We start from the raw sequence: 25139 nt of genomic DNA, 5'->3' as shown, positions 1-25139 counted from the left end.
GAGGTAAAAAAATGAATTTCTTCATCCTTTACCTCTGTACAGTCTTAAGTAGAAGGCCTCGATGCAGGAGAGGATAGCACTCGGCTCTGTTCTCTCTCTTCCCTCCTCATCAACTACACTTTCCATGACAGACTTGGAGCCTACCACTTTCCTGAAAAAGAAGCGAGTACACTTCTCATTTTCTTCCAAGAACTGCACTCAGCTTCTTAACAGCACTCCTCGACTACTTTCTTCCGCTATGCTCCGGATGTCCTTTTTTAAAAGGGTGATATCCTCGAGCACATTGAAGCCACTGTGCAGCATCATGTAGAGACGCTGCAGCTGCCTCTGTTTCCTGGCTAACACTCCTCTCCGTCTGGCAGCCTTCCTTCCCTCAGCCATGAAAGAAGCCCTTGTCCTCACCTTCACCTCCTCCCACCACTCTCCTACTGACCCATACAGACACTGCAAGGACAGCCACTGTGATAGTTTCTCCTTGTAGCGGGATACTACCCCGTCGTTCTCTAGCAGCTTTGTGTTGAGTTTCCAGAGGCCTGGGCCAAAGACAGTCCCGCCCTGGAGTTCCTCTCTACACCCTAAAGCTTGGTGATATGAGAAGAAGACAGGCTGATGAGTGACCCCAACAACTTTCACTCTCGCTTAGACAAAGCAATAGTCAATTCTGGAGCTGCTATTCCTCCCTGACCATGTATATCCTGCTGTTGTGGGATATATACATCTATATGTGTCTGAGAGTTTAAAGTCTTGAACTAAGTTTTGCAGGGCCAGTGAGCTGGAATCCAATTTTATCGGCCTTTTGGCTAAGATCAAGTTCAAGTGGCATGCCCGCAGTTCCTGTCTTTCCAAAGTTCTAGAAGGCGATCGAAGATCCTGAAGAATGCTTGAGCTGGTATCGCCCTAGGTTGAGCCTAGGGGGTTAAGGCCAAGGAGCAGCTGAGCTGGGTGGGATCCGGCAGCAACGTTCTCTCTCTCTCCTCTATCCTCTCCCCTCCCCCTTTCTCTTGCTCCGCCTCCTTGGCCTCTTGGCTGGGAGTAGGTACTCGTGGCCTGCCCGCAGTGCTTGCTTTCTTCCTCGACACTCGGAAGCGCTATCTGCTCCCTCTCTCTCTCTCTCTCTCTGCCTTCTTGGCCTCTAGGCGGGGAGTAGGTACTCGTGACCTGCCCGCAGTTCTTACTTTCTTCCTTGCGACTCGGAAGGACTATCCGCTCCCTCTCTCTCTCTCCTCCTGCGCCTGCACCTAGCTGGGCTTTGCACACAAGGACAAAGGCCAGGGCTCCCTTGCTGCTCCTTTAGCAGCTAAACCCTCCTCTCCACAGGACCTTGCTCTCTCTCTTTCTTTCCTTTTTTCTTTGTTCTCCTTTCCAGATGGCAGACAAGAAGACACTGATCCGGTTCCACTGGACCAAGAAAACAGAGACGATGACAACTGCGAAATCCTTTTTCATTACCTTCCTGAGAGGGATCCTGCAGTTGGTGGCCGGAGATCTCTACTGCCTGCAAGACAACAAGGCAGAGAGATACATGGAGGCCTACATGGCCACGGACGCCTCATATGAAAAGGCAATGAAAATGATCAGAGAAAAAGGTAAGCACCCCCTTCACCAATGCAAGGTAAGCAAACCTTCGTTTGCGCAGGTGGTGGAAGCCGGCCGGCAGAAACCGGTCTCAAGACAAAGGGAGAGAGGTGAGAACAAAGAACCCGCACCTCCCCCGCAGAGAACCGAAACTGCCGAGGCCACACCCCCAGCCGCACCAGTGCCACAAGATGGCTGCCAGGACGACAGACAAAATGGCTGACCAGAGAAAGGGCCCTAATAACTCCCAGCAAGAAGGGAAAGAGAAAGCGGGAGAAGAGATGCAGGGTGGATCCACCTTCGGAAGGACAAAAGAAAAGAGTGGTAAGGGAGAACCGTTTCCTTATCCTAGAGGAAACGGAACTTTCTTCCCCTGAGGCCCAGGAACAACCGGAGGAGGCAGCCCAGGAAATGGAAACCCTCCCCCCTGAGGCCCAAAGACGACAGGAAGTGACAGCCCAGGAAACAGAACCCCCCTCCCCCGAGTCCCCCGGACAACAGGAGGAGGCAGCCCAGGAAGAGGTAACCCCCTCCCCCGAGGCCCAGGGACAACAGGAAGAGGCAGCCCAGGAAGTCGGAACCCCCTCCCCCGAGGCCCATGAACAACACGAAGAGGCAGCCCAGGAAGTGGAGCCCCCCTCCCCCAAGGCCCAGGAGCAACTAGAGGTCCCCGAAACTCCTAGAGAAAGGGAAGAAAAAAGCCTTCCCGAAACGGTGGTGGAGAGTACCCTCAAGGAAAACGAGGATTACTTTGAAGCCGCCCTGGAGCCGGGACTGATGGTAGGACTGGACCTGTCCAGCATGTTTACCTTTCAGTCCCCAGCGAGACCTGGAGGGAGCCCAGCATATTCCCCCCAGGGCCCGAACAAGAGGAGTTACATCTAGGCTAAACAGTGCCCAGATGTAGACTCCCAAGTTTTCCACTGTAAGCACAAAGAGAGGAGGTTCAACTTTCACTTGTTTAATCATGATTGTGAAACTTACCTTTCTAACAACTAACGTGAGAGGGCTGATAGACCCGTTGAAAAGACGAGGAGTCTTTCATGATCTGGCCTCAAAGTCTTTCTCAGTTTGTTTCTTACAGGAGGTCCACCTGAAGGATGAAAGCGACAAGCTGACATTCACCAGGGAATGGACAAAGGGAGAATCATGCTGGAGCGTAGGAGGGGTCCACTCTTCCGGAGTGGGAATCCTCCTCGGAAATCCAGAGATGACGCTGGTTTCCTCCTTCTCGGTGGTGCAGGGCCGGATCCTGGTCGCAGACATCGACTGGAGGGGGCAGAAGTTGAGAGCAATTAACGTCTATGCTCCAACAGAACCCTCTATCCTGAAGGAAGTGTTTGCTGACCTGGCCAGCTGCTGCACCACCAACAGACAGGTGGTGCTTGGCGGGGACTTCAACGTTGACCGGGAGAAGGGGAGCGACGCTAGCTCGGCAGAGCTGGAGTCGCTACTCAAGAAGTTCTCCCTGGTAGACAGTTTCAGACGGTGCCGCCCTAACGACACCTGAACGACATGGAAAAACTCCCGGGGAGTGTGCAGCCACCTGGACTACATCTTTCTGCACACAACCTGCTCCCTGGAGTTGGCGACGGTGTCCCCGGAGTGGTATTCCAACCACGAGCGCTTGACGGTGGTGGCTAACACCAACCTGCCAGCATTCAGTCGTGGGTACTGGAAGCTGAACCAGGAAATACTGGAGAAAGACAACTTCAAGGCACTGTTTCGTAAAGACTACGCGAGCTGGGTTGATCTGAGAGACGGCTACAGCTCCATGGTGGAATGGTGGGAGTCGGTGAAAGACAGGACCCGAACCCTGGCACAGACGTACTGCAGATGGAAGGCGGCCAGGGAGAGGAAGGAAGCTGCACGACTCCAGAGACAACTAGAGGAGGAGTACAGCTCGGCTAATGGGGGAGGAGCCTTCAATTCAGCCCGGGCACGGGACCTGAAGGAGAGGCTCCGCAAACTCAATCAGGTCCGAGGAGCCCAGAAAAAGAGGGTGATCCACGGCCTGAGACGGGGAGATGGAGAGGAAGTGCTGGACGAGAGCGACAAGGTAGAAGTGGCCACCGCTTTCTACACGGAGCTCTTTTCAGAAAAGCAGACGGAGGTGGAGGCAGGCGAAGGCACGAGTACCGGAGGAGGTGAGGGAGGACTTGGAGGGTCCGATCGCGGCCGAGGAGCTAAAGGCGGCGCTCTTGTCCATGGAGAAAGGCAAGGTGCCAGAGCCCTTAGCAGAGACGGTGAGACGGGACCCTGGAGATACCGGGAGGCGCGGGAGAAACCCTGAAGATCTCCCAGTACGCCGACGACACGAAGCTGTTCCTGAGGTCAGACAGGGGGTTGAGAAGGGCCCTGCAGGTCATGGAGCAAAACTCCAGAGCCTCGGGGTCGAAACTCAACCGCCGAAAGAGCAAACTGAAGTTCTTCAGGCCCTGGAAGCACAGGACGACGGCGCCGGAGGGTCTCGAGCTCTGCACAGAGCCCCTCAAAATACTGGGGGTTTCCTTCCAGAGCCAGGACAACGAGACCAACAACTAGACCAAGAGGATCGCCAAGGTGAACGCGAAGCTGGGTCTGTGGAAAACGCGGTCGCTGTCCTACACAGGGAAAGTGATGGTGTTGAAAGCAGACATCCTGCCGGTTTTGGTTTACCTGGCGGTGGTGTACCCGCTGCCGGCCAGACTCAGACGAGCGCTGCAAGGGATGATCTTCGGCTTCGTCTGGGGCGGCAAGTACGAGTACATCACGGATGTGTCAGCCGGTCGAGGAAGGGGGTCGAGATGTCCCACATTTCCCCATGAAACTCGACTGCATCTTCTACTGCAACCTCTGTCGGGCGCTGCAGGAGCCCATCGGACCTCAGGAGGAGGACGAAGCGCCTAGTCGCCAAATGGGGTTTCCCCACGGCGAGGGAGCGCTGGAAAGGACTTTGGGCCCTATACAGGGATTAAAGGAAAATAGCAAGTGCTAGGTTTGGAGGAACTCTGTTAAATGCTCAAATTCGCCCCCACTTGCAAAGATTGATAACGGACAATCAATCTCCGTTACGCCGTTGTTTTTTATTACATGGAGTGTTAATATGTGTGAGATGTTCCTTTTGAGATGTTTTTTTTTTGCGGAATAAAGTATATTTTGTAGAACAAAAAAAATCTTATGACAAGGTTTTCAAGTTATCTGTTGAACTACATTCTAATAGGTGTGGTCACATTCCAGGTCATTTCTTTACGTTTTTTGTTTCTGGAGCAACTGTTAGATGAAATGTGCTAATATGTAACCTAACTCCAGTGTGAATAACTAGAAGAGGGGAGCAGCTCCATTCCAGACCAAGGGAGCTTTGAGATTGGCTGGGCCAGATCTCTCATTTGCATATCTGATTTGGAAATATAACACTAAACCCCTTCTTGCATGGATTTAACTTGCACCCAAGAGTCACCTACTGTGTATTGCTACTTATTTTTTTATGATAAGTGGTGATTACCAGTTGACAGGTTTTATTTGTTGAATTATAAATGGTTTTGTATTATCACCCTGAATGGCCTGTACTCGAGGTTTGGTAGGGTATGTGTTTTCATTTCATTTACCAAATGGAATTTTTGCTCTTTTAGTATTTGTCTAGAAGGCTTTCTGAAGTCAGGAAGCCCATTTATTTGGTGAAAAAAGATTCTGTATTAATATTAATATTTCTCATACAACATAAATAGGGTCTTCTATTAATAAAAAGATCTTGCACTTGGAAATCTTGATAAAGCTGTGTGCTTCCATACACTCGAGCAGTTTTGATTCCTAATATTCAACCTTAGGTGAGGGAACGTGTCTTTTTCGCCTTTTGGTTTCCAATTGATCAGCACAGTATAGAAAATAGATTCATAAAGCAACGTCAGCAGTGACAAATGTGCGAAAAGTGATCACTTGTTTTCGCCTGCTTTCAAACTGAAACCCTTTGGTGTGTTAAGAGAATGTGATAACCACTACCCTGCGCAAGGTGGGAATGGGTAACTTGCAGAGAGTGTTGAACTTCGAGAAAGGACGTCTCTCAGGAATATATTTCCACATTCTGAAGAGGAGATTTTCTCCATTTCTGTAGTCTGACTTCCTCTTTTGCTAGAGAGCTGTAGAATGTGGAGTCACCTATCCAGCTCTGGGAGCAGTGTGTAGATAACAGGTTTGTTACTGCCTGATGAGCACAGTAAATTAATACAGCAGAATAAACACACTGTGAGTATTTGAAGGGAATAACAATCTTTTACGTCTCGCCACGTTCAGTGCTGCTGTCATTTCTGCAATATTGTGATTATCATGTTCATCACACATGCACAAGATCCCCTGTTTGAAATCGGGCAGAAACAGGTGTCTTTTTATCCTCTCACATTTTGCACTTCTGCCAGTGTTTTATGGATCTTGTTTTGTCTTATTGCAAGAATTCGCATTTCCTGTGTCATTCATGATCAAGTCAAACAGCCAGCAGATCATGTCACCTTTCAGATAGTCATTCTTCTGCTTCCTAAATTTCCTAGAGACAGGTCATTTCAGCAGAACTGACAAACTTGGCAAAGCAACCTGATAAGACCAGGTCCTAGAAGTCACTACTCAGTCAGTTACTGCTGCCGAAATGCAAGCCCTTCCTCGAGCCTGAAGAAGTTGATCCTACATTACTCATGAAGAAGATGTATCTACCAAACATCAGAGAGCTGAGCTGGATCACTTTCCTTCTGAATGACGTTGCAGTAACACTCTACCACTCCTCTTCGTGCACTCATGCTGGAACTTTGGGAGGCTACTGCAGACAGCAGAGGTTGGATCATACACAGAGGTTGAAATAGCTCAGCTGAGAAAGCCTTAGACTGATGCTCTAAAGGTTTCTGGTTCAATCTGGGGTTTTGGTGTTTTGTTTCGTTGCGCCATTTGTTCCTCTCTGCAATGCCCTGTGTCCAAAGTCACACTTCCCTTCATCAGCCTGATTCCCAAACTAGAATCTTTGTGTCCTTGAGTCCCTCTTTTACCAACACTGATGAAGTACAGAAATAACTTAACATGTTTTGCACTCCTTATGGTGTTTTATGGTGGGACCTGTATTTCTCTATGAATTTCCTTAGTGACAGCCCATTTGTTTTCAATATATTTCTGGTGAAGTTATTACATCGGTCTCCCCTGGTGGCTTGTTTTCATATCCCACTTCTGACAACGACTTTTCTTATGTCACTTTGATGGGAGTACAATTGGAAAAAAAAAAACTAAAATGTGTGTAGTTGTTTCCATATCAAACCCATCTTCCATTTTATACAGTATTCCACAGGAGTGAATCAATTCCTTGTTTAATTTTGCAAATGACCGTGCTGTCAAAAAAACTAAATTCCTATGTAACCAAGGAGTTGCTGAAAAGCAACTTCACTTTGATGTTTTGTGTTGTTATAACTAATTCATCTCCTTTTTAAAAAAATAGATTTCTGTAGAAGAAAGGTGTCTCACACTAAAGTTTAAATTGTAAACAGGTCATAGAAAAAGCTCCTTAGCTCCCTGTCAGGAATCAAACCCTACTCTCCTGTATGACAGGCAGGGATTCTCACCATGGTTAAATTGCAACCGTAATAATATTGACAACATTAATAAATGCATATATAATTGAAATTGAAAACATATCTAACACAGCATCTTTTCTGATTATATACCACAATGCATTGCTGATATTTGTTGTTTGCCATTTAGGTTAAATACTGTCATGTTTTTCTCAGCAATCGTCTTTTGATGCGTAAGTATAAATAATGATAATACTATTTGAATACATACAGGTCTTAATATTATTTTGATTAAAAATAGTACGTTAATAAGAAATAAATGGCATATAAAATAGTGTGAAGGTGAAGATCACACAAAATCAACTACAAATGTGGGAATTTTACATTTTTAAGATTATAAATTGCATGTAGCACATTAGCAACACTACAGTAATGCTAATATAACAATAGTGTTAAAAACTCCTGACCTAATTCCTTACAAATGCTGATACAAAATGTGAATGATTTCAGAGTTTCGGGTATTGGGTCTCCTGATAGAGATCAGAGATGAACTGAGGCATGCGGGAAAGTGTACAGAACTGGTGAACTCACAATTCTACTTCAAGAGGCTGAGCACAATGGAAGAGTCCTGTACACACAAGTGAGTCCTTGACAACATGGACAATCAAAACCTACTGGTATGATATTATATTATCTCTGTGGTGTAGAAAATATTCACTACTAGTATTCTAGGTTACAGATAGGTCATTATTATATTATATCAGCTTACATCTGATTAATAGGATCCATCTCTGGCATACATTCTTATTTTTAGTTTATAATGTATAATCTTGCTAATCTTTTAATGCCAAAACAAAGTGTTTTATAAAAAGCTTCATGTTCTAAAAAATTACTACAACTTTTGAACTTTGAAATATGGCCACTTTGTATTCTAGGACTAAGCAAATACTGCAGAAAAGTGGAGTTAAAATGTGAAAATGTGTAATGGGTATGTCTGATTAGTTGATTAGTGAAGATCCAGTAGTAAAAATAACTTCTAATATTATTTCTAATATAATATTATTTCCAGATAAACCAACTTTGGAGAGTAGGCAACAGTGATGTCAGAGAGAGTGTGTTCACAGTGTTGTCAAGGTATTGCTTATAGATTTTTTAAATGTTTTTACATTACATTTTTACTTTGATCAAGTTAAAATATAAACAAAATTTAGCTTAAAGATACCTTGTTAACCACTGAATTTGCAAGGTGTAAAACTGCTAAATTGTCTCTTAAAATATAAGGATTACAGTAGTACATTTGATACTAAATATTTGAGTAAATAAACAATGAGTGAAAACTCGCTTGAGAAATGTCTAAGCTCAGTCATAATTTGGTTTTCAGACTTAATACAAATGAACTGATGGTGGAATTCAACTTTGCTGGCACAAACCAGAAAGATCAAAGACAAAAGAGGTGCCTGGGAGACACAAATCTTTTTAGAGCAATTAAAGGTACTCTTATTCTATGTTGTACTTTCAAACTTTGGGTACTCTTTAATTAGGACAGACTTTATTGCTCAATTACTATGATGCAAGCTAAACTTAATACATTGATTAAGCTTTGAGCTTAGTAAACCTTAATGGTTCTTTTTTTAGATTATGTTCAAGAAGAGATTAATCATCATTTATCTGAGTACTAATATTATAACATTTTTCCTAGCTGTGGTGCTGAAACCCCACCCAACAGCAACAGAAAAATAAATAAAGGAGCACACAATGCGTTATTTGAAGAATGCGTATGCAAGGCAGTGGGCCTGGAAGTCTGGACACTGAAAATGATAAGTTGCTGGTCCTAACTGTTAGGACAATTGGACAGGGCTTTGCAAATGGTGAACAGTAAAAATCGTCTTAACTTCACATTGTAATAAGATTTTCTTGGAGATATACAAGTTGTAAATTTTGAAACTTATATTTGAATCAAAATGTGGTTTTGAGTTAAATATTAGCATGTTCACGTAGTTAGTTTGTGTTTGTAAATATATTGCCATGTTACAAGAATTTGTAGCTGAAGTTTACTAGTTGTGTTTTTTTTATTTTTGATGATTAGCCATATGTTGATTACAATATTGTATATAATGTATAATTTGAACTCAATATTTTTCAGGAGTGAATGATTGTATATTTTCAGAATAAATTTGGAAACCAAATTATTGGCTTGATTTACTAATTTCGATGCCTATAAAACCTATCTTTGATGTATAATAGACCTTTAACCATATATGTATTATAGTCCTCTAAAGTTATCCGTATAATAGAACTCCAACAATTTATGTATAATGGACATATAATCATAGATTTATAATTGGTGTATAACAATATACGTATATTAGAATTTCATTCTAGACTAATTACGGACCACATTTATACGTCTAAGGTATGTGTTTAATAGACGTTTATTCTACATCTTTTGCCCACTGGGATTGACCTTCTTGAGACTTGGTGGGAATACAAATACTTTGCATGTATCGAATTATAGCACGTAACAACCGAGTACCTGAGTTGATATCACCGGGCAATTTCCAATAATGACCAACATCATTAACTTCAAGGAAAATAAGAATCACACATGGAGTTTTATCTTGGAATGGAGGGCGGGAGAATTCGTTTATACTCCCGTTGCATCTTGAGCTAAACTATTTTTAAAATTTTGCAGATTTGCTCAAGACACTTGTAAGAGAGTTTTCATGAAGACGTACGTCGGCTAGCTCTCCACTGTTAATTGACAGGACTTTTGAAGAAACTGTTCTTATACAACCAACATACAAATTACACATCTTAATGAACATGAAGGGAAATCTGTGTTGTGAATAATATAAAACTGTCACTACACATGATTGAGTCCTTGAGTCTGCCACCTAAGACCACTCGGCCATCCTGACAAGCAGTGGAGGCTGGGGTGTTGAATGTGCCCGTTGTTTTGTCGAAGGATTATTAACTACTACTGACAGTTCTTTTCTTGTTATTACAGAGATTTCTACATTGCAAGACAATTGACGATTTAGATAAAGGAAAGTCTTGGTAAACAAAACAGGAACGGAGGGGATTCAAACGCGTGATCTTTTGTTTACAAGACCAACACCTTACCACATGGCCACCGCACCTCCCATGTCACTTGTTTTTCCCATCAAGGCTAACACGTTTTTAAAATAAATAAATTAAATCTTTGTGCACAAATTGCAATATAGGAGGAGTTAAACAAATATGATTATTATATGATTGTTCAAATTAATTCTACTGAAACTGATTAAATCACATGGAAGCAACAACAACAAAACCGTTATTCTTAACAAGGAGATACTGGGCAGCAGTGGGATTCCAACTCACGCCCCCGAAGAGACTGGAGCTTTAATCCAGCTCCTTATAGCGCTCGGCCGGGTTACCCTTGAGAGTAGTTTTTCAGCAGTTTTAGTCTGACTATGTGGTGTTATGATGTGTAGAAGTGACTGCACCTCCTTTTTCTAAGATGCTTCCTCTCACTTGGTGAAATATTCAATTCTTTTGCCCTCTGAATATAGTTCTTCTGTGGAGCAGGCTTCAGACTTTGCGTATAGCGTAGATACATGCAGATATTTTATTTTTACAGGAAGACGCATTCCGAAACATATCTCTCCAGTTTTAGAAACATTTTGAATAGCGTATTTTTTAAAAGGCACAAACCGTATTTTAATTGCAGACTGTAGATCTGTGCAAGTCGTACTCGATTTGATTGTGATTCTGAAATACTTCTAGCAAAGATATTCAGGTTCCCATGAACCTTTGTTAAAAAAAAAACTGCTTTGCGTCCAATCTCTGATGTCAATATAAACTCGGACGTGATGTTCTGTAGATGTGTAGTGTGCCTTTCCTCTTGTCGTATTCAAGAGTATTCACTGCGTGAGCTCCTCACTGCGTGTCTTGTACTCTACTGTGATTTCATTTAGATTATCTCCGTGGAGTGCAGTGACAAGATCGTCTTGAACATTTTCGGTTTGTGAAAGGAAACACTAAAGAAAATGCAAGTGATGAACATTTAAAATAACCACAGTACAGCTAGAAGAGTGAAAGATACAAGACGATTTATAATGACATTCACAATAGATTTAAGGAAAGCACAACCGCCCGAACAGGGACTTGAACGCTGGACCCTCAGATTAAAAGTCTGATGTTCTACCAAGCAGTTTCATCTGTGTTTTCAGCTACAGAAGCTCCCTGTTGAATTTATGTTGGTTCTTGTGTTACGAACCCAAGCGTGCAGCATTTGTGTCAGCAGTACTATACAGGTAAGTCGAATACACTTTCTGCGGCTGCATCTGTAGCACTTCATCTAAGAGGATTGTTAGAGCACAGTTACATTCACCCACCCAACTTATTCTTTGATCATCTAAGAGGATTTTTTTACTTTCGCACACGGTTACATTCGCCCACACAACATATAATCTCTGAATGTCCAATGGCTCAATACCCACTTTTTCCCCTGGGAACCACCAGTGTACAGTCCCATCCCATTCAAAAATATAACAGATATACTCAATTGATATATTCAATTAACAAGTATAAAAAGATATTATGAACAAGAGAACTCTTGATTATACAGATCCAGGTTTACACAATTAATTTCATGCCTACTCGAAGTGCCTGAAGCCTTGCTCTGCTGTTTTAAATATACCTCCAAAGCATTTAGTTGTGTTAACTACCAAATTATTTGAACTAATTTAACGTTATATTCAGGAAATTCAGAGAAAGTCTTCAGACTTGTCGTGGCTGTAGAAGAAGCCACCTGTTGAATCTCACCAGGGATTTCTTGAGAGATCATTCAGCGAGCGAGTCCTCCTTCTGCACTCCACACTGAGCTGAAAGCTGCACGAACTCCTCACTGCGTGTCCTGTACTGTTGCAAGTGCTCTCGTCTAGATGTGGAGCACAGCGACAAGAACACCTTGAACTTTTTCCATAAGTGAAGGAAAATTCAAAAGAGCATGAAAAGTATGGATTGTATAAAATATCCATTGGACAACTCGAGAAAAAACTGAAGGACTAAACAACGACTTTTGATGATTACAAGAGATTCAAGAAACACAACCGTCCGCACACGGGCTTGGATCCTGAACGCTTAAGTTAAAAGACAAAGACTTTCTTAATAATTTCTTATTATTACATACCCACACATACACTTACAAATATACAACTACACACTGACAGACACCACACACTCACAGACAAACACCATACAAACACGTTCACAGACATGCATTCAAAGAAATAAAGAAACGCTACAAATACTCACAGACACACTTATAGACACCACACACTCAGAGACCCCACATGCTTACACACTAACAAACACCACACACTTACAGACACACATGCACAGACACCACATACACAGGTATCTACAGATACACGATAACTAACATTAACACAAATAACTCCTCATATTACAACAGTAACACTATCACTAAGACATACATATAACAATATCAATAACATTGACACAAACTACTTATAATAACAGTTAAGCTATCATTAAAACAAACACTACTACTACTGTTAATACTCTAACAGTAACACTATAATTATAATTAATATTAACATGAATATGAACATTAAAACTAAAACTATCAGTATCGCTATCATCATTAATACTCACATGAACACTAACATGAAAACTACCAGTTGTACTCTCTAATATTAACATGAATACACTAGTATTAGAATTAGTTGCTACCCATGACGTCACATCGCTCTTTGTGACGAAGGCGAGACACCTAGACGCGCACAGTGACGTGGCGCCTATCGCCGTGGTTACCATACTTATGATTTATAAACACTAGAAAAAATGCATTTAAACTGTTACTTACATACATTTATCAACTTGGAATATAATTTTCTAAGCTCTAGGATACAGTTACCTAAATAATAATATGAATAATCATTGTTTAATTTCAGATTGAACATTATTAACATTAAACGCACTATGGTAATTGATCGATACAGTCTTTATTGACTGTTTTCTAGATATTTAAAACAGGGTCAAGAACCGGAAAAGAATCAGTACTCACCAATCGGTGAAGTTAATCATTCTACGGTTCTTCAGTTGAATTAATTGGTTGTCGATAGATAAGTGATCAATAACACTCCTCTGTGCGCTCAGCGCACCTCCCGCGGTCTCGCTCTCTGATACCGGCGCTCTGGCTGGTGTCTGTGACGTCACAGCGCTCTTTCTGACAGAGCAGAGCGCGTCTCCGCTGGAGGAGACTCCTGTCTGGGGCCTGGGGTGGCTTTTCTTACAGATATAACATCTCTAAATGAAAACACACCGGGCTGTGAAGAGAAGCGAATCATAACAGTTGGAGAAGGAGGAGAGCGACAAAACAAGGAATGAAATTCATTAAAAAGGAAAAAAATAATTTACCTCGCAGATTAATGCGTTACAAAGCGTTCCCGTGTGGAGCAGCAGAGAACAAGCACGAGTCCCTGAAATGAGCGCTTTTAAGGGTTTTACACGAATCTTCAGAGTATAAGAGCCAGGAAGATCAGACTCCTGATTCTGGAGGTTAAAATGTGTATACTGGTTTTATTTCCACCCAGCTCTCACTTCTATAGGTGGTCTGATGATTTAAATTAACTGTATAACTGTTACAAGCCTTAATCTAATTGTAAATTTATAAGACTGTCTGTGAGACACTTCTGAGAGCAGCTGAATCCCAGGGCTGGTGTGGAATCACACACAGACAGGTCTTCTGTGTGATCTGAGTCCCACTGCTCAGAGCTACAGACTGGTCAACTGGTCACTATTGTAGACATGACCTTTAGACCATTGGCTACTGATAATCAATATACTGATCACAGTGTCACTGCTGGTGTTTATTACATAAATACTAAGATAATTCCACACTCACTTGTGTTATAAAATATTTATAAAACATGTTTGGAGGCTGACATACAGTAAAGACAGTAATACTGAAGGGATGGAGGTCCTGGAAAGGGTTAATAGAAACTTCTTGCTTCTGACCTGGAACAGAGCCCACAGCTGCCAGATCAGTGAGCCCTGAGCCCAGTTCACAGAGGAGAACCAGGAGAATATTGATTTTTTATTCTGCCTCTGAGAATTTTTCTTCTTTGCCAAGTGGTGTTACATTCCCTTCAGATACTCTACACAGACTGCCAGAGAGAAGAGGAGAGAGGTGAACAGATAAGAGCAGACAGAGCGAGAGAGACATACAGTACATCTTGATTTACTTTGAAGCAAGTGTTCATTTCCTTTCTGGAACAAGCTATTTCTGAACTTCAAGAAATTCATACAACTTCCGAAAGATAAAATACAAATCTTGCTTATCCACTTTCTCCACTTAAAAGTGAAGAAAAACAATGGCAGTGCATCTCCGTCGGCTTGATTTAGCTTAATACAAGTATTCACTTCCTTTTCTGGAAATTACAGCCTGCGAAAGATGAAATAAAGTTCTTTATTAATCTTCGTCAGTGCAGAAGAAATACTGCCGGCTGGCAGGAAAATGCCAGTATTTTATTTTCTTTAACTACAAACATATGAATGGAGAAAATGTGTCCCTGTGCAGCTATTAAACAGAGAGCTGGTGGTTCAACCCTACTCAGGGTTGGAGATTTAAAACGGTATTTCGGTTTAGCGAAGGTGAAAGTTTACCCACCCAGACGTTTGTACTTTCCAGTTCTTCCAACCAAAATTGACAAAAAACTGTTTTTCACACTGTGTCGTACGTGTGCTGAAACAAAACAGACCACCCCCTGCGAGCACAGTGATGAAGATCGCGTCTTGACTGGTGTCTGGTGCACCCCGGAATTACAGATGGCCTTAGATCTGGGGTATAGAGCGTGTAAAATTTACTAAATTTGACATTTCGAAAAGGCCTCCCACGATCTTTTTTCCAACTACAACAAACTGCATCTGAAAGGGAAACAGGAAGCTTCGGGGTTTTCAGAGTGGTGTACAGATGTCGGGAAACAACAAAGATATATCAGCGAATATTATGAAAAAGAGGGTGTCTGGCTGGACCCCGGCAACATTAAAAAGAATCCGGCCAAAAGACAGCTTTCAAAAATTGCCTTGAACAGTTTGTGGGGCAAGTATGGGCAAAGAGACAATTTACCACAGACCACCATTGTGAGAAAGCCCGATGAATTATTCAGGTACTTATTTACGCCATATCATGAGGTGTCAGCCTGTGAGTTTATCGATGAAAACACAGCCTGTGTTACGTGGAAACACACTAAACACCACTATACAGGCCATTCAAACACTAACATTTTCATCGCTAGCTTTAAAACCGCCTATGCCCGCTTGGAGTTATACAATCTGCTAAATGCTTTGCAAGGCTGCTGTCTGTACCACGACACAGATTCCGTTATCTTTGTGAGCCGGGAGGGTGAGTGGAATCCGGGGCTGGGTGACTACTTGGGTGAGCTGACCAGCGAAATCGCTGCTGGACAACACATCACCGAGTTTGTATCAACAGGACCCAAGTCGTACAGGTACAAACTGTCTGGAGGGAAAGCCTGTTTAAAGGTAAAAGGCATTACGCTCAATGTGAACATCTGTGAAAAAGTTAACATTGAGAGTCTGCGGGACTTGGTTTTTGACTATGGCGTTAACCCTTATGCAGAGTGCCGGAATTTAAACACATTTCTATTCAACAGCCGATGATCGTGCGTGTTAAAAAGGATTGGCGCATTGAGACCTGGACCTTAAAGAAAACCCAGAAGGTGGTGTACGACAAGCGGGTGCTGCAAGAAAATTTGACATTGTTGTTAATATCTACGGATATTAACACGATGGATGTCAGGTTAAAACACCCTTTTTCATGCATTTTGTCCGGACCCTCGAATTGCGGTAAAAGTTATTTTATAAAACAGCTCTTGGAGAACGGTGATACCGTTATGACTCGTAAACCCGAAAACATAGTCTGGTGTTACAGCTGCTGGCAACCTCTATACGCTGAGTTGCTTGTGAAATTTCCATACATTCAGTTTATAGAAGGACTACCGACGTCGTTTTCCGGCGACCAGCTACTGCCGCCGGGTAGAGTAAATTTGATAATAGTTGATGATTTGATGGAGTCTGCGTGTGAAAATAATGAGATAGAAAAAGCTTTTACCAAATACGTACACCACCGAAACCTCAGCATCATGTATATCGTCCAAAATGTGTTTTGTCAAGGCTGGAAAAGTAGAACCATTGCGTTAGATACAAAGTACATGGTGCTGTTTAAAAACCCTAGAGATAAACTACAGATTACAACCCTGTCCCGGCAGATGTACCCCGGTTAAGCCACATTTTTTTTTGAAGCGTTCGATGACGCTACTAAAAAAACCTTTCGGTTACTTGTTGGTGGATTTAAATGCCGACACCCCAGATGACTATCGCTTGCGAAGAGGTCTTTTCCCCCCAGATGTACCCACGGCTTATGTATTTAAAAAATCTAAAAGTCGGTGATCTTGCAACCACAGACTCAGTCGAAAAAACACGTTCAGGGCATTGTCATGTTGTTCGGAGAAACCTGACTCTTACATTTTCTGGTGAAAGCCAGCCCCAGTCAGCGGAAAGCTATTCTCTGCGGGGCTACAAATGATCTTGTACAGGCCATAGCTGAAATTGCCTTGAATTGAAAGGGAACATACCGTTATCTGCTAAGCAGTTTGGGACCCTGAAGAGAAAGCGTAAGCTTATAAAGACTTTGAGTCAAAAGGGTCTTTCTCTTAAAAGGAAGAGACTCTTGGTGAACCAGTCTGGTGGTTTTATCGGGACCCTGTTGAGTTTTGCAGTACCATTGATTACGGGGCTTGTACAACGTCAATAATGGAGCACGCTGAAAAATGTACCTGGTACCTCAGAAACAGCTCGATCGACTCCGAGAGCAGTCTGGGCTTGAGGGCGATGTAAGAAAAAGAACAACCCGTCAGTTGGATGATGAAATGAGAGACATTCTTCAGAACTCACATCTGGCCGAATATGAAAAAGTGAAATTGTACAGTGAGGTGTTACAACCGTATTTGACATTAGTACGCCAGGGGACTTCCAAAAAGGGGACTTTAACTGTTGTACTACCGGAAAATGCACCCGCCGAGCTATCACGCAAGTTAGCACAACCGCCGTCATCGAGCGACGCTGACTTTGGGTATATTTTGGACAGCGTGTCTCAGCGGTTCCGGAGAAATGCCGAGATATTGTTAAAGACTATGGCCCGCAATGAACCATTAATAGCCTGGAATGAAAAGGGGGAATTTGTGTACAAGGGGGCACCCGTTGAGGGCTCTCACATGATTGGTCTTGTCAGGGCTGTCACGCAGCAGCAAGCAGTTGTGGTCGGTAAGAAGCCAAAAGGTTGGGATGTGTTCATGGAGGCTATGGCAGAAATCAACATGCCGGGCACCTTGCTAGCCAACGCTGGTAACCGAGAGCTACTTGAAAACTCAAGGCTACCCAGTTGGGTTGTGCAGCATCGGTCAAAACTTTAAAACAACTGGTAGAGATGTCGACGGCCGACCCGGTCTCTAAGATAACCGCAGAAAGGAGATGATCATTAATACCTAGACCCACATGGTTGACTTTGTAACATTTTTTCTGTGGGTATGTGTGTTTGTGATAAATGACTTGAAATGTATATTAAAAAGCGTGAGCAATGTAGTTAAAAATGTTTGTAATAAAATGGCTTGAATGTAACATGTATTATAAAAAGCTTGAGCGCTATAACAGCGAATGTATAATAAAAATATTGTGTTGATTTTAATTCATGTTTTGTGTTCTTTTTAAATAATAACCACACAGACGTCGAAATGGTTCGATTTCATTTTTATTTTAGACGGTCGATTAACATTTATGACATGTTTTAAATTGGCGTAAACAGCCGCATAATTGAACATTCCCAGTGGGCAGTGATTCGTCAAATATACAGATGCAGCCATTCAAAGTGCGCGTTACAGACACGTACCGGAGGTAATTGGCTACAGCGTCGCGCATTGTGACGCAAGATGACGCGCGGTACCACGGTACGTGATTGGTTGATCGACATGGGCACTCGTGGTCCGTTGGTCTGTCGTAGAAAGACTTACAGTAAACGTCTTTGCTGTGCCCGTTGTAGATATTGAATTTTACCACTGAAGGGAAATCTTAGTAGCTGAGCATAAAAAGAATAGGAGCATACTGTAACGCGTGTGAAGGCCATAAACGATATTAATTTTGGAACATAAACATACAGTATATGGCTGGTCTTGGTACTTTAAAGAAAAAATACACACCAGTATTCCATTTCTCCCTAAACATTTTAAGCATTGAAGTCTTTAACTAACGTGATACCGGAGTTAACAAGCATACTTTTATAATTTGATTAATAGGGAATATAATATGGAATCACATATCTAAAGAATTTAATAACGGTATGATTATATTCGTGTACTGCGACAGAGCTGTGTAGGGCTGTTTCGCCTCCCTGTTCATGCGAGTTGTCTTGTAGCCTACTGGTCTACATGCGTGACTAACAACGCACAGGTTGTGTGTTCAAATCCAGCTTGTGCTGGACCTTACTGATCTGCATTAATTATGGAAATCGAGTTCCTGCTCTGTGCAGACAACCTGGTCCCACTGTCGCCCACAGAACAGAGGCTGTGCCAGAACCTGGCACTGCTGGAGCTGGACAAGACCAGAGTTATGGTTTTCCAGAAAAAAAGCCAGACCTCAGGGAAACAGGTACAAATTCACACTTAACAACACATTAACACCTAACAACGGGAGCAGGGACGAATTAGGCCAGTACCCACTATTGTTAAACATACAGAAAAGGATATTAAAGTATTGAATATTAGTATTGGATTTAGTTTTAGCCATACAGAACATTAAAGTGCCCCTTTTCCATTCAGTGGGTGCCTGAGCCGCTGTGTCCTATCTTCTGACAGTCGCCGTTGTGAACAAACATTTCTTTGAAAAAATTAGACGTTTCCCTTGGTCAGAGATATAAATATATAATATATAAATAAATTTAATTTAACTAACGTGAGATAGCGTGTGAAAAAGTGGTAGTTTAAGCTTTTCTGCTAATATAATATGGAATCGCGTATCTAAAGAATTTAATAACGATATGATTATATTTGTGTACTGCGACAGGGCTGTGTAGGGCTGTTTCGCCTCTCTCTTCATGCGACTGTACCAGGAAGAGGATTTCTTTCTATTCGAAACGTGTATTTTAAAAGTTTAAGAAGTAAAAACCTTACAGCGTACACAGATTTCTAAACTGATCAGGATCGTTATCTTTGTCTTATGCATAATAATGTTCACCGCTCTGTCCAGCAAATTAATAATAAACTTTATTTTATATAGCGTTTTAAACGAATAAGTAATTAGATTGCTCATAAACCTAATCACTTGCTTTTTCTTTTTATTTAGGCTCAGATTTCAACTATAGATCGTATTATTAATAACCATAATAACAGCCAACCAACAAAAACAACCATATAAACATAATACCAACCAAAAACATAGATAAAAAACCACAATACAAAATCAAATATATCAAACCATTATACTCTCGCAAATTCCTCCAATTACCATAATCCCGCCCCTTATGCAAAACCAAACCCTCCCCCCATCCCAGTTTATCCTCTTTATGATAAACAAAATCCACCTCAATTTTCAACATAAAGCATTACACAAAATTAATACCTCAACACTCCATACTCAACAACGATAATTCACAAACAGCCAGAACATGTAACTCCACATTCCCAAACAGACCTCATTTCCATAGCCCCGCCCCTTATGCAAAACCAACATCCCTCCCCTGTTCTCTCCCTCCCTGGCGGTTGTGATCGTTTTTATTTTCAAATAAATTTTAGCAAAGTCATGTATTTTAAAAATCTTAAGATTTTTATATTTATGTCTTAATTTAGTAGTTTCATTAGTGACAAAGGCTAAACTTTCTTGGAAAAATGTCTTTTATGTAAACCATGTTTGCTATTAATTCATTCATGGCTAAAATATGTTCATTGTCTTCAAATGAAAGAAGGGTTCCTTTCGCCGTGGTCAGGTTGAAATCAGAAGCTTGCCACGCCCGGACTGTTACACCAACGTATTAGCATGTTAAAGCGATTTCATTGAGGAGCCTAGCCTTTCTTAACTAGTACTGTACTTACTGGGTTTTTGAGGGGGGGGAGGTGTCTTTCGCTGTGAAACCAGTTTAATTCGTCACAGCCAGCACTCCTGCAGAGAGGGGGGTTGTACTTGCAGTGTATACAGTAGATGGGAAAGCCAGAGCCGACCTCTACGCCGCCCACGTGTTATGCTCTTCCTTAATGTCTAAGCCGGAACACATAATTATATCTCATTTTGTATTTCTTAAAAAAAAAATCATTTGCCCAGCCTAACAGTATTGTTGTTATTGTTTTTAACCTGTAAAGTGCTTTGAGGAGCCACCTTTAAAGGCGCCATATACGATAAAGTTCATTATTATTACTATGGTTAATTTGCTGGACAGAGAGGTGAACATTATTACACAGAAGACAAAGAAAGCGATTTACGTTGCATTGTGCATTGTGCTGCTGTAATACAGTTTTAAATAATTAAAAGTCTAAACAGTATCAGCTTTGTTTATGGGTTTTAAATAAAGGCGATTTAAACGCGATTTAAATCAATATAAATGTTTATACTGTTACGCCTAGGTGACTATTCATTGTTATTAAAATGACTTAAATTAGAACATGTTGTAATATTTAGAAATATAAATTTGTTTGGTGCGAGTGAGGTTTTTTCCCCCAACAACTTTCCAGAGGAGCTATAAATATTTTAAATAAATACACACAGTATTGCTCATAAGGTCTGCTATTTGAGGTCCAGTTATTTAGATGCATACATCTTATTTTATCTCAGCTTTTCAGCTGAGATACACAGATCATACATAAACAATGCAGTAAAAAATGTCTCATCAAGTATTTAATCATTGGGTATAACAGTTTCCCTTTAGGCCTCTGAAAACACCACCTTTTACCTTGTGAATACCAGTACCTCCTAATTGTCTAAAGGGTTTATTTAAAAATTTTTAAAAAAAACTGATGTGCTGAAACAGTACAATTAAACACGCTCTGCAGAAAAGGGGATGGTTGTTAGGTCAGCTTCAGTTTTACACGTACAGTACACATTTGATTTCATTAAAATTATGAGGTACCCTGTATCTGCAGGACTCAAGAGGCTCTCAGTCATGTCACTTTGCAGTTGATGTCTCCTAGAGGTTCCTAGATTCTTATTGTAAATAAAAGGAACAGCATACAGTGGGACTTTTTCAAAAACGGGGAACAAATTTCAACATCCGACTGCACCGAGCACACAAATATTGGTTCTAGGCTCCTGAATCACCTTTGGTCCCTGGATCATTGCTTTTAACCATTTACACAAGGTTTTTACTGTAAAGCACTTTCACAGCTCAACATAAATGGACCTTCTGGAGCACAGGCTTTAAAGGAGCTTTGTAAAAAAAACAGACTTTGCCTTTCCTGTTATAAGCTATTCTTTTAGCATATGACAAGCATGCCCTTATTATGGCGATATCCTCCTAAACATTGGAGAAATAACTCTAGAAGTTCAATTAAAACAGAAATGCTTCAAATCACTTGGGATACAACAAAAAAGTGGTGTATTATAAAGTGTGTTAAAAATGTAGCTAGTTTGTTTTCATACCTTAGATTATAATAAAACCTCACCATTTAACACCAACAGGTGTTTTCTTGAAGTCTGCTAGCTTCAAAGTTTATGGTTTGGCTTTTGTGTATAATGATAGTGAACTGCATTGGAAATGTAGGAAAGTAAGCATTAATAAGCAGGAAAATTAAACCAAGAAACACCTAAAGTACTGGACTATATTGCAGATAAACTACCGATCTACCTTTTAAGCCTGTACAACCTGCAGAACTCCAGCTTTAATTGATTGGACTCAATAGCCTAAGTTTTAAGGTTATCCTTACAAGTGTGGAAAAGCATGGGCGTAATGTTGCAGCTTTCACTGTTGTTTAAGAAGTTGTTTTTTCCAGCTGTACATGAACATTTCTGTCTTGAGTCTTTCTTAACAATATGTAACAGTGTCTGGTATCTACTGTGATCATTATTTCATTACTGAAGTAGCCTTTTGATATTTGCACAGTATTTTTTGTTGCTATGGCTGTTTTCATATTCGTAGTTTTCTTCTGTTAAAACTTAAAATCTCTCACATTAAATTGGCTACAAATGCAAGAATTCAACCAAATATTCTTACTTGTAAAATGTCTACTGTTGCATTGCAGTTAGTTAATGTAGTTAGTCCATAGTCGGCAATCTAAACTTTATTGTTAAGCTTTAATGATTGATGTTGTACCAGTAACCTTTAGTAATACTATAGTACTTCACAAATGCTTTGTGTGTTGGAAATCTTTTGAGTAAAAGCCTTATAAAAATAGGTTTAGTTTTTACAGGACATCACAAAGAAATAGGATGGTATAATTCTTATAATTGCTTTTTGATTGTATTTGGAAGATTATGGACTAAACAGACTTCAGGGATGCCAGTGAATCATTGTGCTATTTGGAATTATTCCAAAAATCAAGTGACCTCTTTGCTGTAGTATCTTTAGTATTATTTATTTAGTATTAATAAAGAATAGATTTATTAAAGTCGTGCCATGTGTAAGCGGGATATGTAAAATAATGTAAAATAAAGTTTTTTATTATTGTTATAGAGAAACATGATCAGATTTCCCCTGGTTCAGAAAAAAGACGATTAAAATCTGTAATCTTTCCACTTGTATGTCATCGGACATTAACGAGTACAACCCCCCTCTCTGCCGGAGTGCTGGCTGTGACGAATTAAACCGGTTTCACAGGTATTTTCAAAGTAGGAAGTACAGTGTTAACTAGTAGCTAGGCTCCTCATTGAAATCGCTTTAACATGCTAATGCGTTGGTGTAACAGTCCGGGCGTGGCAAGCTTCCAATGTCAACTCGACTCAATTGGAAGACAATGAACGTATTTTAGCCCTAAATGAATTAATAGCAAACATGGTTTACATAAAAGACATTTTTCCAAGAAAGTTTATAATAATATGATCTATAGTTGAAATCTGAGCCTAAATATAAAGGAAAAGCATTTTCAGAGAGCAATCACGCTGTGTTTATGTAGAAAAAGCGATTAGGTTTATGAGCAATCTAATTACCTATTCGCTTAAAACGCTATATAAAATAAAGTTTATTTAAAGATGAATGATAAGTGTCGCAGTTTAAATAATTTTCGTAGTAGGACTTGGACAGATTCCAAGTGCATTTTTGCAATTTACGTTGCATTGTCCAATGTGCTGTTGTAATACAGTTTAGAATACAGTAAGTCTAAACTGTATCAGCTTTATTTATGGGTTGCAATTTAGAAAAAGTCAAAAACCGCACTCAAAATGCAATTTAGAGCTTTCTGGCAAGAGGAGACACCCAAATTATAATGTAACATGCCACTGTTTCAAATTTTTTGAATCCCCGGCGGAACACATTCCATAAGAATCAGCGCTTTTATACAGTATATCGCCTTTAAACACATATTTAAACACGCGTTTACGATTTAAATCAAAACGTGATTCAAATCAATATAAATGTTTATTTTGTAACGCATAGGTGACTATTCATTGTTATTAAAAAAACTTAAATTCGATCATGTTGTGATATTTAGAAATATAAATTTGTTTGGTGCGAGTGAGGTTTTATTTAATCTCTGACCAAGGGAAATGTTTCATTTTTTCAAAGAAATGTTTGTTAAAAAATAAAGTCATAGTTCCATGGGATTCAATCACAGACCATGTGACATAGGAGCCAGGAAACTAACCCACAGCACCACCAGCGTGGTCACATGCTGAGGGCTGAAAAAGCACTACAGAAACATTATCGACAGACAATGTACAGATTTGATAAAGCTATAAAATAATGTAATTAGGCACAGAACAAGTTTACAGCACAGTACAATAATAAATTCTGACCATGACTTTAGAAGCATAAACTACCTTACACTCAATTTAAACACAAGCTGTCTTTAGCCCTCAAAGCTGGTTCATACAGAAATGTAGAGAACCAGGCTCAGAACACACAGCTTCATTAGCGAATACATATGCAGGACAACTAGAGAAGACGTTTCACAGAGGATGGATTTTTAGAAACATCCAATCAGTGACATCACTGAAGTCAACTCCTAGGTACTGAAACTGTTGTGTGGATAGTTTCACAAGAATCAGACAAAGGTTTAAGCATCGCTTGTTCTAGATAAAACTGCAAAAAAAAACAACAACCCATAATGTACTTCTTTGCGGCTCTGTTTGCCCAAATCATATATTCACAACGTGAAATTAGAAAATAATATTACATAACCAAAATCCGCAATATGGAAACAGAACCTGTGTAATTGTTGACAGATGATGTACTCGTAACATTTTTACAAGACGAACTACAACATTTAAAAAATGACTTGTACGTACTTGATATCTCTAATCAATCCACTGCACTGCATTAAAACAAAACGAAAACTAGAACGCCCTGGGCATACCGATTCGCGCTTCTTATCAGTTGCTCAAAAGTAATTTGACTGTATGAAATGCATAATATAAACCTAGAAACATATACAGTACGTGAGCAGTATTTACGTAGTATCGGTGTCAAGACATACCTCTCAAATACTGTAAATCAAGTTAAAAATATCTCAAGACCGATTCTGGTCATAATGAAACCATGTTTCGTGTATGTTTTCTTTAAAGTACCGAGACCAGCCATATACTGTATGTTTATGTTCCAAAATTAATATAGTTTATGGCCTTCACACGCGTTGCAGTATGCTCCTATTCTTTTTATGCTCAGGCACTAAGATTTCCCTTCAGTGGTAAAATTCCATATAAATATTCAATACTTAAACGGGCACAGTTAAGACATTAAATATACATATACATACTGTATACAGTACAGTTTGCATATGGTAATATGTTTATGTTCCTAAATCAATCTCTTTTATGAGCATGTGA

The 25139-nt window shown here is 40.6% G+C and overlaps 1 non-coding gene across 1 annotated transcript; it reads left to right on the top strand.

Moving 5' to 3' along the window:
• The first annotated feature begins 5166 nt into the window (after positions 1-5166).
• On the top strand, positions 5167-5224 carry LOC148826751 (U7 small nuclear RNA). The gene has a single exon (XR_016093282.1). It is a non-coding gene; the product is annotated as a U7 small nuclear RNA (small nuclear RNA).
• Positions 5225-25139: the final 19915 nt, after the last annotated feature.

Source organism: Atractosteus spatula, chromosome 10, assembly GCF_055471065.1.
Source record: "Atractosteus spatula isolate fAtrSpa1 chromosome 10, fAtrSpa1.hap1, whole genome shotgun sequence".
NCBI lineage: Eukaryota > Metazoa > Chordata > Actinopteri > Semionotiformes > Lepisosteidae > Atractosteus > Atractosteus spatula.
Note: the sequence above shows the minus strand (reverse complement) of the source record. Positions and strands in the feature narration are given on the sequence as shown.